Source organism: Microtus oregoni, unplaced genomic scaffold (assembly GCF_018167655.1).
Source record: "Microtus oregoni isolate MIOR12 unplaced genomic scaffold, Mior012 000046F_ref0000063, whole genome shotgun sequence".
NCBI classification, from domain to species: Eukaryota; Metazoa; Chordata; class Mammalia; order Rodentia; family Cricetidae; genus Microtus; species Microtus oregoni.
In genome coordinates, this window is record NW_024543220.1 from 6,351,775 (window position 1) to 6,365,820 (window position 14,046).

Sequence of the window (14,046 nt, forward strand, 5' to 3'; positions counted from 1 at the left end):
TAACCCAGTAGACCAAAATGACACATCAGTCATGAACTAGTACATGCATAAGTGTCCAATTAATTTTCAACATATGCGTCAGAAAACTCCATGGTGGTGACTTTCAACCACCAGACTTAGAAAGTCAGATGTCAACATGGAACAGAATGAATTCTTACCTCATACAATTACTAAGTTAATTATAGGTCACACATAGTCTTCAATATTATTTTAAAGAGTTTTTTGAATCTAGTTCAAAAGAATGTTCATGGTTGAATCTTAGGTAATTATTCCATAGAAATGAATAAGACATTATGCATGAAAATTATAACAAATTAGAGCTCATTAAACTTACAAAATAACACAAAGAAAACTTATGCTCCTTGAAGAAAATGAGGAATTAAAAAGCTGAGCCATGGGGAAATATTCATTTTTAATGTTGCTGACAAAAGACTTAGATACAAATGTTGCTAAGTATTAGAGATGAATTGAGAAAACAACAACACAGTAAAAAGCAGTCATGGCTTGGTGAATACATAAAGATGAAACAAACACTGAGAAGTATAATAACATTTTTTTGGTACTTTTATTGAAAAGGTACATTTAAAAAAATACACAGACATTTTACCATTTACAGATGGCAGATATAGGCCCTCTACAAGAGTTCACTCTCTGCATTGTTTTATGATACCTCCTGCCCCTGATATCACAAACATTCCAGTCTTCTCAACATCAGTTGGGTTTTTTTTTTTGGGGGGGGGGTGGGTTGAGGGTGGAGAAGGGCATGGTCATGTGACCTGTGACATAGTCATCAAACAGAAAGACAGATTGTTCAATTATAAATTATATATCTTCTGTACATTATTGCATCAGGGAGCCACAGAGTTATGTAGCATCATTACAAATGAAAAGAGTTTAAAATGAAGATCATTATGTAGAAATACACGGATTCATTGTCTCCTTGCGGATACACAGAAGGTGCAAAACTGTGCAATTAGGAAGCTCTTTGTGTTTTTGTATACATTTGCTTAGCAACTCAAACCAGTGAGGGTGCTACAAAAATAAGGTGAAACAAAAACAGCAAACAGGTAGTAATTATAGCTATGTTATATGGCTTTCTATTCTGTTTAAATATCTCCAAATAAAACATGAAATAAAGAAAATAATTATCTTTTGTTCTCTTAAAGAAAAAAAAATTCAAAGCTACTTTGCTTCCTAACAATTACACAGCAATAATAAAAAAAGTTTAACTCGACAAGAGTTACAATCTAGTACTACACGGGATACAACAGTACTCTGGTCTAGAACGGTACACAATCCCTATAGACACTAGTACACCAGAAGGAAGAACGCCATGATCTGTGGGGAAGGTGGTATCCACAATTAAGCACTTGAGATGGACTTCCGTTCCTCACTAGGACATGCCCGCTTGGATTCCGGAGTTATTTACAAACACCCGAGGAATAGTTGACTGTTCTAGTCTGCCAGGAAGAGATTCCATTTCGTTTCTAAGCCAGATAACGTCCATGGGAATACGGAGGTCGGTTCTCTTTTTCTGATCAATATATTTTCAAGAAACTTAAATATCTCAGATACACCAATCAGCTGGGGTAGGATGGAGGGGGCACGGGAAACAGGGGGATAGTGCCCTTCAGCCTGGCCTCCATTTGGCTTTGGAGGTTGGGCTGATCTGTGGCCTGCACTTTGTCAGTGGGTGGGTGGGGTGGTTACAGTCACATACAGGGCTTAACATTGCTGAATCCTCTGGGCTTTTCTTCTATGCTTTCTGTTGGCCTGGCCTGTTGCTGGCTGCAAGTATTTAGTAAGGGGCAAAGAGGATGGAGGCGGGAGTGGCCCGGATGGGCCCATGGCCAGGCCTCAGCAGTGCAGGAAGAATGGCTGCAGCCTGGAAGAGAGAGGTGGATGGCCGAGGCGGTAGGGACAGCACCGAGGACACAGCCGCAGCCGCCAGGGGCGAGGACAGGAAAGTCGGGGTCAGAGGCTTCATCAGATCTTTCTGGAATGCGAGCTTTGTGGCTAAGATGCTCGGGCTCCTCTGGAGCTTGTTGTAGGGGCTGTATTTCGGCTTCAGCGGTTTTCCTGCGACACGGTCTTTATGCCTTCGGCTGGAAATGTGCTGCTTGAGTTGGATCTCTGAGTTAACGTGAACATCACAGATTTCACAATGAAACGTCTAGTTCTGGAGTCCCGAACCGTTGCTGCCGTTCTGCATCTTTAACCTCGACCCAGGTCTTGGGTAGGACTTAATTGGACCAGCTCCATTACGAGCCTCAACCATGGTCTTGCGTTTAGATCCTGTGTTGTGTGCCTCCACCTGTGACAGGGAGTTCACAGCCACTTTGCATAGCGAGCAATAGAGCAGGTTTTTGGCTATTTCTTCTTCGGATTCAGCAGCAGACCCCGGAGCTCCGTTTGCGCTCTTGGAGGGAGACGTGATGGCCCCAGGTGGCAGAGGTGCGGTTCCAGATTTGAGGAGAAAGGCGCCTCCCTCAGAGCCTGAGGGCTGAGAGGAACCGGTGGCTTTTAACTTCCCTTTGTCTTCTGATTTGTCAGAGCTGTCGCCTGTGATTGGCCTGACGGAGCAGCTGGGATTAGCCTTTGCGCTGTCCTTGGAAGAAACCATTTTGGGTTTATTTTTCGTTGCCTCTAGTGCTTTGACCTTCTTGGCATATTTACTTCCTTTGTAGTGGGCCTCGGCCTGGCTGTCTGAGTTAAAGCGCAGCTGACAGACATTACAAGAAATAACTTGTTTCTTCTTGGGGGAATGGAGACTCCAAACGTGTGGTTAATGACGGCTTTCTGCACAGGGTCCATTGTGTTAAAATTTGGAAAGAGCCCGACAGCAGAACTACTGTCCACTGGAAAAGACATAAACGGCTTGATGTCCAGCGAAGGCTGCATCGTCAGGGTGGGTGTGCGCACGAGAGCAGGCAGGGTCGTAGCGTGGCAGGCGCCGCCTGTGCTGGTGTTGGTACCAGGGCAAGGGCAAGCGCTGGCCAAGAGTGGGCCTGAGCTCGGGGCTGGGGGCGGAGGCTGCCCATCGCTCAGCTGCTTGACCGGCTTTCGATGGGACTTGCCGTCATAGTGGACCTGGGCCTGGGCCGCAGAGTTTAGCTGGATGTTGCACACATCGCAAAAGGAGAAGAGAATCTTCTTTTTCTCTTTATTGCACGGGTCCCCAGGCCTGTTGTTCTTTAACCCCTTCTCTTCAAAGCCCCATAGGAAGGCTTCCATATTCATAATTCCATCTTCACGATGGCTGTCATGGCTTAAGGAGTACTTCAGAAACTGGATTGTCTTCTAAAAGCCCCTTTAGAAGTCAGCCATCTGGAATTCGCACATATTTTCTTGTAGATGTAGTGAAGCAAACTGTTTGTAATTTCCAGATTAGCCCATGAACATCAATTTAATCTTTGATAAGCTTGAAATGCAGAGCATCTCTGCGCGCGGGCGGTGGGTGCGCTGGGGCAGCCGCTCCCGAGGCCGGGGGGCTGTGGCCCTAGTAACATTTTATATTGTAAGTTATCAGACATATATAAATTAAAACATAATTGAACATCACTATGCATCAAATATAACAGATACAATTAAAAATATCCAAGACAGAAATCAAGAGTTGTGACGGAAGTGCAGTGTATGAATACAGTCTTTCTGTTGGGAATGAAATATGATACATTTTTGGAAATCTCAGGATTTGATAAAAATAAACACACAGTCATATTTCTCACTTCTACATATTTACTCTAGAAATAAGAGCAGATGTGCACAAAAAGACTTACAAAAGTATGTTTAGAACAACAATCTTTGAGGGCAAGAAAGTGGAAAAAGACAAGAATCCTAATAATAACAGAAAGAAGAAGCAAAAATGAATGTCACTGTTATACTCTCTGAGACTGAGATTTTGTGTTAAGTAGGAACAAGCAGTGTATGTCCTTTTGTACCTTATTTCACTAAGTACAATGCCATGAGTTTAGTGCAGCATTTTTTAATACCTATGAAATGGAGTTAATGAAGTTTGTATCAATTGCAAATGGTTATAGTAAATGTGGTATACATACACCGTGGAAAACACTTCAACCAGGAAAAGGAGAAATCTGTGCTGTATTTTGACTAAAACAATATATGTATTTTTAATTTTAATTGATATCAACTTAAAACAATTATTTTGAAGCTGAGGTATTGGCATACCACGACTGGAAGCTCTGTTATGTTATGGAGAACATTAATAACCTCCTGAGGATACATGCATGTATGCAGATCAGCTTGTGACTATTGTGGGCTTGTAACTTTCTGAGGAAATCCTCACAGGAAATTGCCCTGTGAAACACTATTCATTAATGTTTTATCAAAATACACTTAAGTTGGTTCTTCCCTGAGATAGTCTGTGGCACAACTTCACACAATATCACTCTGATCACCCTGAAAGCGGTTAACTTTTGTGTTTTTCTTAAATGTGTTTTGTGTGTATCATTCCTAGTTCCATCGTAGCAGTATCAGACCTCTTAGTCTTCTTATTCTGCTTCATAATTTATAGAAAGGTTTAATAATATTTATTTTACATTAATGTTCACTTCAATGTTCTTTTGTGAGTTGAGCATTTACATTAAAGTAGTCAAAATGCTAGAATGTATAATCTTCAAATTGTTCCTGCTTTAATGCATTAATAAGGAAAATAATAATAATAAAAATCTACCAGTTCCTCCCAGAGCTGCATCATTGACTAAGGTGAGATTTGCTTATACTGTTAGTGACTGCTTCTGAATTTACTTTAGAGTATGACTGGATTACTGTTATTTAGGGAATTTCATTTAATCTTTAATAGTGGAGACACCTACGTCCTTCCTCTCAATCATGAGTAGGTTGGGTTGCATCAGGTTGAGAAATTTCCTATTGAGTGAAGCTTTAAGCATATCAAGTTATTACCAGTATGAAAAGCCCATTGTCTCTGTAAATTCGGAGTTGATGTAACTCACATGGGGCACCTAATGAAGGAAAGAAGTTGTGCTCCCTCTAAATTGTGCAGAACAAATACCCCAAACCAAAGTGGTGTCTGGATCATTATTACTACAGAGATCTAAGAAAAATAGTGCTTTGAAGTTAGTTCCTTGTGGCTAGTCTCTTTTATTTGATATGGAAGCATTGTGCAAATTCATTTCCACATGAATAATACATAGCGGCAATAATCTCTATTATCAGAACGTTAGGCATTCATAAAGTGTAGTCTCGGTGTCTAAAGGAAGTGCAACAGATGATTAATGTCCAGCTTTATTTTATAACCTGTTCAGACTCATCAATTCTTTCCATCTTTTTGTTTAGAGAGTGGTGAAGTTGTTACCAGAGAAGTGCTTTGAGAAAAACTGATTGTAAATTTTGTTTGCCTCCTTATCTCGCTTTATATTTTATACACAGTACGTCAGCTTGCACAGATCAGGATTTCAAGAAAGAGTTTAGTGAGTTTCTTCCTCAGTCAGCTTTGTTCTGACTATTGCAAGGGATGGGTTAGAGACAGGGTGTGAAATGGTGGTTCTCAACTAATAAGGAAGCAATTATGTTGTGATAAATCATGAAGTAAAAACATCTTGACAGATTTCTTTCCTCTCTGCCTCTCATCGACTTTATTTTGCACATGTAGTTGCTTTCAGAGTCTCACTATGCTGTGCTCAGTCCCACAGTATGTAAAATTAAGATGTCTCTGTTTCTCTGTACTGTTTCAACATATATATCATAATAAAAGATATACATGAATCATCTTTGATTTTCTGTAATAGAACATGTGAGGTAGATGACATGGTCACAGCCAGGTCTCCATTTAGGTTCATGGGTATTCTTTCTTTACTCTAATAATTTGATTCTTTAATTTTTTTAATTTAATTATTTATTTATTTATTAATTTATTAATTATTTATTAAAGATTTCTGCCTCTTCCCCGCCACCGCCTCCCATTTCCCTCTCCTTCCCCCGGTCAAGTCCCCCTCCCTCGTCAGCCCAAAGAGCAATCAGGGTTCCCTGCCCTGTGAGGAATGCAAGGACCACCCACCTCCATCCAGGTCTAGTAAGGTGAGCATCCAAACTGCCTAGGCTCCCACAAAGCCAGTACGTGCAGTAGGATCAAAAACCCATTACCATTATTCTTGAGTTCTCAGTAGTCCTCATTGTCCGCTATGTTCAGAGAGTCCGGTTTTATCCCATGCTTTTTCAGACCCGGGCCAAATGGCCTTGGTGAGTTCCTGATAGAATATCCCCATTCTCAGTGTGTGGGTGCAACCCTTGCGGTCCTGAGTTCTTTGCTCGTGCTCTCTCTCCTTCTGCTCCTGATTTGGACCTTAAGATTTCAGTCCAGTGCTCCAATGTGGGTCTCTGTCTCAGTCTCCTTTCATCGCCTGATGAAGCTTAATATTCAGGAGGATGCCTATATGTTTTTCTTTGGGTTCACCTTCTTATTTAGCTTCTTTAGGATCACGAATTATAGGCTCAATGTCCTTTATTTATGGCTAGAAACCAAGTATGAGTGAGTACATCCTATGTTCCTCTTTTGGGGTCTGGCTTACCTCACTCAAGATAGTGTTTTCTATTTCAGTCCATTTGTATGCAAAATTCAAGAAGTCATTGTTTTTTACTGCTGAGTAGTACTCTAATATGTATATAGTCCGTACTTTCTTCATCCATTCTTCCATTAAAGGGCATCTAGGTTCTGGCTATTACAAACAATGCTGCTATGAACATAGTTGAGCAAATACTTTTGTTGTATGATAGGGCATGTCTTGGGTATATTCCCAAGAGTGGTATTGCTGGGTCCAGGGGTAGGTTGATCCCGAATTTACTGAGAAACTGTCACACTGCTTTCCAAAGTGGTTGCACAAGTTTGCATTCCCACCAGCAATGGATGAGTGTACCCCTTACTCCACAACCTATCCAGCAAAGGCTATCACTGGTGTTTTTGATTTTAGCCATTCTAACAGGTGTAAGATGGTATCTTAAAGTTGTCTTGATTTGCATTTCCCTGATTGCTAAGGAGGTTGAGCATGGTCCTAAGTGTCTTTTGGCCATTTGAACTTCTTCTGTTGAGAATTCTCTGTTCAGCTCTGTGCCCCATTTTATAATTGGGTTGATTAGCCTTTTACGGTCTACTTTCTTGAGTTCTTTATATATTTTGGAGATCAGACCTTTGTCTGTTGCAGGGTTGGTGAAGATCTTCTCCCAGTAAGTTGGTTGCCTTTTTTCTCCAATTTGTATTAAACATATTCCTTCATTATTATCTTCTTTCAAGCAGCCATCATGACTCTCACCCAACTGCTTTTCCAGCTGCATGTACCACAATTTGTTTGGAGGTTATTTTTGTTGCTGTTGTTGTAGTGGTTGACAATTCTTTGTATCCAATTAATGCCTTCAGCTTGCAAATGGTTGTGAGGCCTTTCACTGAGTCATGGGTATCCCACTGGCAGCCACTTCCCACGGGAAAGTCACTCTCCCTACCTTCACAATCACCCAGTGACAACAGCTCCTCTAATAAGGACAGGCATCAAGATCCCTCTGTTGTCTCTGTTGGCATTTTTTACTGGTCTAGCCCTGTGGAGGTCTTGTACAGATAACCACAGTGCTGTGAATCGATGCACACAAATCTACGTCATGTTTAGGAGTTAGCATTTTATGTCTCTTCTCCAAATCTACCAGCTCTTACATTTTCTACCCATTTTCTGTGATGTTCCCTGAGGTTTGGATAAGAAAATCTTGATTTTAAAGATTGATCCACAGCTGAACACTCATGGTGACTTGGTAAATCTGAACACAATGGACTCCTTTCCATCAATGGATTAAATAACACAAGCTCATCAAAAGAATTGTAAAGATGCCAGTTGGCAGAAATTTCAATTCATTTATGTTCAACAAGTCTTGAAATTAAAATATATGCTTATTTTATTTCTCCCTAGAAACAGTGCCACACTATATTATACAATCATAAGAATATGACCAAACTCAAAAGCTCAAGCTAATATTTTTTAACATTAAAATCCAATGGGACCTTCACTGGGTATGCTTGCATGTTTGACTGACTTAGCATGACTGTGCATTTTTTTAAAAAGTAAGAATTATTGCCTCTGTATAATAATTTAGACTTTGAGGTTGTCTTATTAGAACCCCAGACTCATTTCTTACAGTTATTTATATGAAAATTCACAGATAAATTTACACACAGTGACAGTGACTTCCATATCCCATTTTCATCATTAGACAGATCCTCTGGACAAAAGTTAAATGGACCAACATTAGAGTTTAATGTCAGAAATCAAATAACCTAATAAACATCTACAGAACACTTCACCCAAACACTAAATAATACACTTTCCTCTCAACAGTCCATGGATATTTCTTCAACACTGACCACATGCTGGGACGCAAAATAGCTATTAACTAATAAAGAAAAAATTAAATATCTTCATTACATATTGTTAAAACAATGGCAGGGACATCCAGATTGACTTTTAGAGAAGAAATGACATTTTTGACAAGGCTCATTCGTTAGGTAGGTCTGAGCTGTACTTCAAACACTACATATTTTCTTCCCATAGAGTCTTAAAGAGCATTTTATTCTGTCTCCCAGACTTCATTAGGAGAATATAGTACAATGTGGATGTACAGATGACAATAAGGAGAACCCCTTTCCTCCTCCAAAAAGATAAGAAATAAAACAAAGAAAAAATCAATATACTATGAAGCTTTCCTAAGCCTTAGAAAAGTTTTATACTTTCAAAAACTTCCTTAGTAAATCTTTGGTTCATGGCATAACATGAGAGGTTGGCACTTAGGAAACGGCTCAGTGGGTAAAGCTGATCATTGCACAAGCTTGGTAAGCTGAGTTCAATGCCTAAAACTATGAGATGGAGGAGAGAACAGACTTGATAAAGTTGCTCTCAGACCTGAGCTTCTGCACAATGTCATATATATGCATGTCCACTTTACACACACACACACACACACACACACACACACACACACACACACTGTTATTGGTTATTTGGGCTCTGTATTCTACAGTCACTCATACTATCCATGCAATAAGGGATGATCACATTGATTGAATTTTCCTGTGACCCACTGACCATTCAGGAGTACACACTTACTTCCTACAATAGAGTTTTCTGGCCACCAGTTGCTATTCCTTTTTTACAGGTGGAAAGCCCTGAAGCTTTGCTATGATGAGTGGCCTCTCAATAGATGTAGGTTTCTTCCATGGCAAGACCTGGTTTTAATCCGTAGTCTGCTAACTTTATCAGACTCCACTTCCTTGGAATAAGGAAAAGTTTGGAACCATATGTAAAATCATTTTTAGGAGACTGTGTTCATTTTATTGCTTAAGGCATTTAATCTAAGTAGATTCCCCAAAGCACTCAGTAGATGTCTCAAATTAAAATGATGTTTCAAAAAGATAGGCTACAACAAACTTAATTCAATTGACTCATAAATTTTAGGGGTTGCAATATTTTTCTTCCTATTCCATTTGAGACCTTTAGCTAGCAGAACACTACCAACCCTTGGACAGAACAAACAATGCTGAATTAAAACACATTGATCTGAATCAGTGGGCTTACTGTTGAGTCTTGGCCAAAGCCGTAGAATGTCATCCTCTAAACATTACAGGAAGAAATAAAAATTCTGAAGAAAAGAAATATAAAATCAAATTACACAATCTTTTTTTTTAATTATAGAATGGAAAAAATCAAGTCTTCAATGTCAATCACTCTAGATTTCAAGCTGTCATTCTGAGGTATCACTCTCCCACATCATCAGGAAGAGAACAGATTTGATTATAATGTAAGCTCATCCCTGATGCTCAGGAGTATGTCTTAAATGGCAATAGCTCTTCAGTGTCTCTGTTCAAATGTGAGGATGCCTCATGGCTGCTCCGTCTTTTCTTGCATCAGTGTAACCATGCTGGGAGGAGGAAGAGCACAGAGATCCCAATTTCATTTTATAATGAAAAAAACATCTTCACACCACAGCAGAGTGAAAATCAGTCACCCAATCCTTCTTTTGGAATCACAGAGATGAGACCTGTGACTGGGGCGTGGCAAGGGTAAATGCAAAAAAATTGTATTTATAGAAAAGTCCTAGGAAAATAAAAGTAGCTGGTGGCACACATGGTGGTCCAGGCCTGAGACATCAGCGGGAATGCTGACTCTGAAGGCATAGGCACGGGCCTCTCTGAGTTACAATGTGAGTTAGAGGCTAACCTGAGCTGCTTAGAAAGATCCTGTCTCAAAGAAAAGAAAAAGAGAGATAAAAATGAATGATGAAAATAGAGATCAAAACTTTTACATTTTTATTTATTTGAAAGTTTTACATCTACTTACATTCAGGTAAAAATCACTTTAGTAGTGTTTAAGGAACTCTTCATTTGAACTCGCCAAGCTGTCGGCTAAGTAAATAATAAATTCTGTTCAGGAATATCCGGCATTTAGAGAGCCTTCAAGACAAAAAGTAAAATGGAAGATTGAATTAAGCTGTTAGGACTTAAAAGATAACTTTTACAGACTCCTATTTCCAAGTTCCTTGCTACCCTTCTCATTTCGGGCATGCCGAAATCTGCATGGCTACCAATCATCATAGCCTTTCCTAGAGATCTTTGATCAAAACTGCCATAAATTTGAACTACATCTCACATGTATAAATTTTGCACAGCAGGACTATTTGTATTTAGACTTCTTTGTACAATTTCCATCCCCCTATTACTCTACTATTGTGAAGTTATTAGGAATTTCAAATGAGAAGTAAATGCTGCACATGTACATGTGCTTGTGTGTGAGAGACAACTCTGTCATCTAGGACTGGGCACATGTGGAGACATTGTTAGATGTCTACAAAACAATAGTTGAAGCTTTGTGAGTGTATATTTGTTTGAGCATGGCAGTTTGCATTTAATACATAGTGTCTCTGAGTAACCCTAACATGTAATCATTATCTTGAAAAGAAAAGATCTGAAAGAAGTAACAAAAACCTATTTGTATTTGGGAAATTTATTTCCTTGCAGTTTTGTTTGTTTGTTTGTTTGTTTTTTGATATTTTAAAGAAGCATTTAGATACATTCTAAAGAATTTTCACTATGCATTAAATCACAAAATATAAGTTTTAAAAGGAGAATATTCAATGTTTAATTTCACACTCACACACACACAAACACACACACACACACACACACACACAAGAAACTGAAATTTGGTTCCATTCAAATAATCACAATAATTTCATTATGAATCTGTAGTAGTCCCCAAAGGAGGATAAGTGGCAAATTTGAATCATGGTACATACTTTATATCAAACAGAAGGCTGAGGTGGGGCAGTGGATGGCACATGCCTTTAATCCCAGCACTCAGGGAGCAGAGGCACGTGGATCTCTGTGAGTTTGAGACCAGCCTGGTCTACAAGAGCTAGCTCCAGGACTGCTAGGGCTTTTACACAGAGAAATCCTGTATTGTAAAACCAAAACACAAAAACAGAGGCTGAAAATAGAAGCATCTTGATAAATTACAAAATTATTTTTCAAATAAGTTTGTAAATTTTTATGCAAGTATAAATGTAATTTAAATTTCTCTCTAGATCACTAAAAGTTAATATTTGTGACATGTCAATAAATGTAATAAATAAATAAAACCTTGTATCAATAATGTTTCAATTGATCAATGGCCTTTCCAGATTTAATAAATTATAGAATTTATTTGTTTACACTGAAATTTAAAATTACATGCATTACATATATATATATCTTTTATCTAATTAAAATATTTATATTAACACTTTAATTAAAACACCTACTTTATATCATGAAATTAGCTATTGAGAAATATGCATAATAAAACAAAATGTTCATTTGAGATTGATAAGGCATAAAAGAAGTACACATTCATAGAAATAAAATATTTTCCTTTTTGAGTTAGTGATATCATTAGTGTAGAATTTCTATCAGGTTTTGATAGTTACCCAATATTTTACAACGTTTAGAGTATGAATTAGCTCTTCATTTCCCTGTGTCATCAGATTGTATGTGAACGTTTGTGAAATATAAAGAGTATGTCATAAATATTTAAGATAACATTTACATGCTTCCTTCTTTCATTCAATAAATATTTTTGTTGTCTGAGAGATATTGCTCCAAAATTAATTTCATGGAAATAAAATCAGTTTTCTTATATAATCTAGTTATTACATAAATTTTAAGAAGCATTTGAAAAATATGTTTCATCCCAATTTCATGATCTCATTTATAATATAATGCAAGTAATACATTAAAATATAGAAATAGGAATTTTGTGTTCTTGTTATTAATCTTGTTTCACTAGAAAATAGCTAGGACACCATGAAACTGAATACCATTTAAATATTGGGAATTTTCAGGTATTTCCTAAAACCTTTGGCTTATTAACTATTTTCTTAAATGATCTCTGAATCAAGGTGGAAGTGATGAGAACTGTTGAAGCAAATACTTCTGCAGAAGAAAGAAGAGATTTTCAGGAGACTAAGATTCGATGTTTGGACACCCAAGAATCTGAAGGCATGAGCCAGAAGGCTCAATCTCAGTGTTAAAAGCTATAAAGAGAGTAGAAAATACTTGAGTAAATGTCATGAGAGAGATGGAATGACACAGGTTTTCAGTATGATTTGAAGTGGGGGGGGGCGGAATTAGACACCTTGGGAAATTTCTAACCAGGATCAGAACTGTAGACTTTTAGTGTGATGCACATCAATGAATAAAGCCACAAAAGAAGGGCATCAAAGAGAAATGATAGCTAGGGTGCTAGTGTGTGTTTGTGTGTCTGAGTGTGTGTGTGTGTGTGTGTGTTTGCTGAGACAGAAAGATTATTACCTATCCAATAATGTCAAAACCACCAATCAGGAGGTTCAGTCTCCTTGCTCTCCTTTGAGTTATTCAAACAGGAGGCATTTGGCAGATCCTGGAGGAGCATGAAATCTGTCAGATGACTGTTATGCTTAGGGGAAACAAAATAACCTTGAAAATAAACATTCCTACTATTTGAACCAAACTGTTGTTTGTGGAGGAAGCAATGCAGCTGTGCTGTGACATAGACAAAAACTATTGTAAGACAGGAAGGACAAAGAGAAAGGCATGTACTCAAAGGTTACCTGAAAATCTAAATTTGAGTAATAGAGCGGGAAGGAGCTGGAATTAACTACCCCAGGATGATATATCTACTAAGGAAAGCACCCCAACCTCTTTCCCCCCTCTCTCTCTCTCTCTCTCTCTCTCTCTCTCTCTCTCTCTCTCTCCCTCTCTGTCTCTCTTTCTCTCTCTCCTCTCTTTCTCATCTATCTATCTATCTATCTATCTATCTATCTATCTATCTATCTATCTATCTAGGAATGAAAGCTCTGTCTATACTCCCTTGCTTTCTAACTTTAGGCTTTCTATAGAAGATTTTATTGAGTTGTTTCTTTTTCCCAAATATGTGCTCTATCTTTGAGCTATCGATCTCTTGGGCTGCTCTTGATCTATCAGAAACCATGATCTCATGTGGAAAGGCAGATGTGGTTGGTTACCTGTGTGTAATGCCAGTGTTACAAGGGGGTAGAGATAGGAAAACCATGGAGCTTGTTGGCTACCATCTTAAACCTAGGTTCAGTGGGAGATCTTTCCTTAAGTAAAGGGAAAGTTATTAAACAGGAAACTGGACACTCTTTGCTGGATTCCATGGTTACTTATGGGCTCTTGTTGCTGCATACACACATGTACACACACACACACACACACACAGATAAGCACATATACATACATGAATGCACACATTCACACAGAAACATTTCTAAAGAATGTTTGTTATAGATTAGTATATTCCAATATTAAAAAAACTCATTAATTTTACTTTTTTATTTTAAATACCAGTCCCAGTTCCTTATTCCCCCCACTTCTGACCTTTCTATCCCTCATCCACTCCTAAAATTGCCAGAATAAGGAATCAATTGAATTGATGATGAATGGGCCAGTTGATACTCATCTATATTTTTTGCACTGGGAATATAGAAGAGAGGATTATGAGT

The 14,046-nt window shown here is 38.4% G+C and overlaps 1 protein-coding gene and 1 pseudogene across 2 annotated transcripts in view; one reads left to right on the plus strand and one right to left on the minus strand.

Annotated features, from left to right (window-relative positions):
- The window catches only part of Cntnap2 (contactin associated protein 2), a 2,078,180-nt gene that overhangs the window by 33,196 nt on the left and 2,030,938 nt on the right, over nt 1–14,046 (plus strand). The window lies entirely within an intron of this gene.
- On the minus strand, nt 1,799–3,427 carry LOC121435603 (annotated as a pseudogene).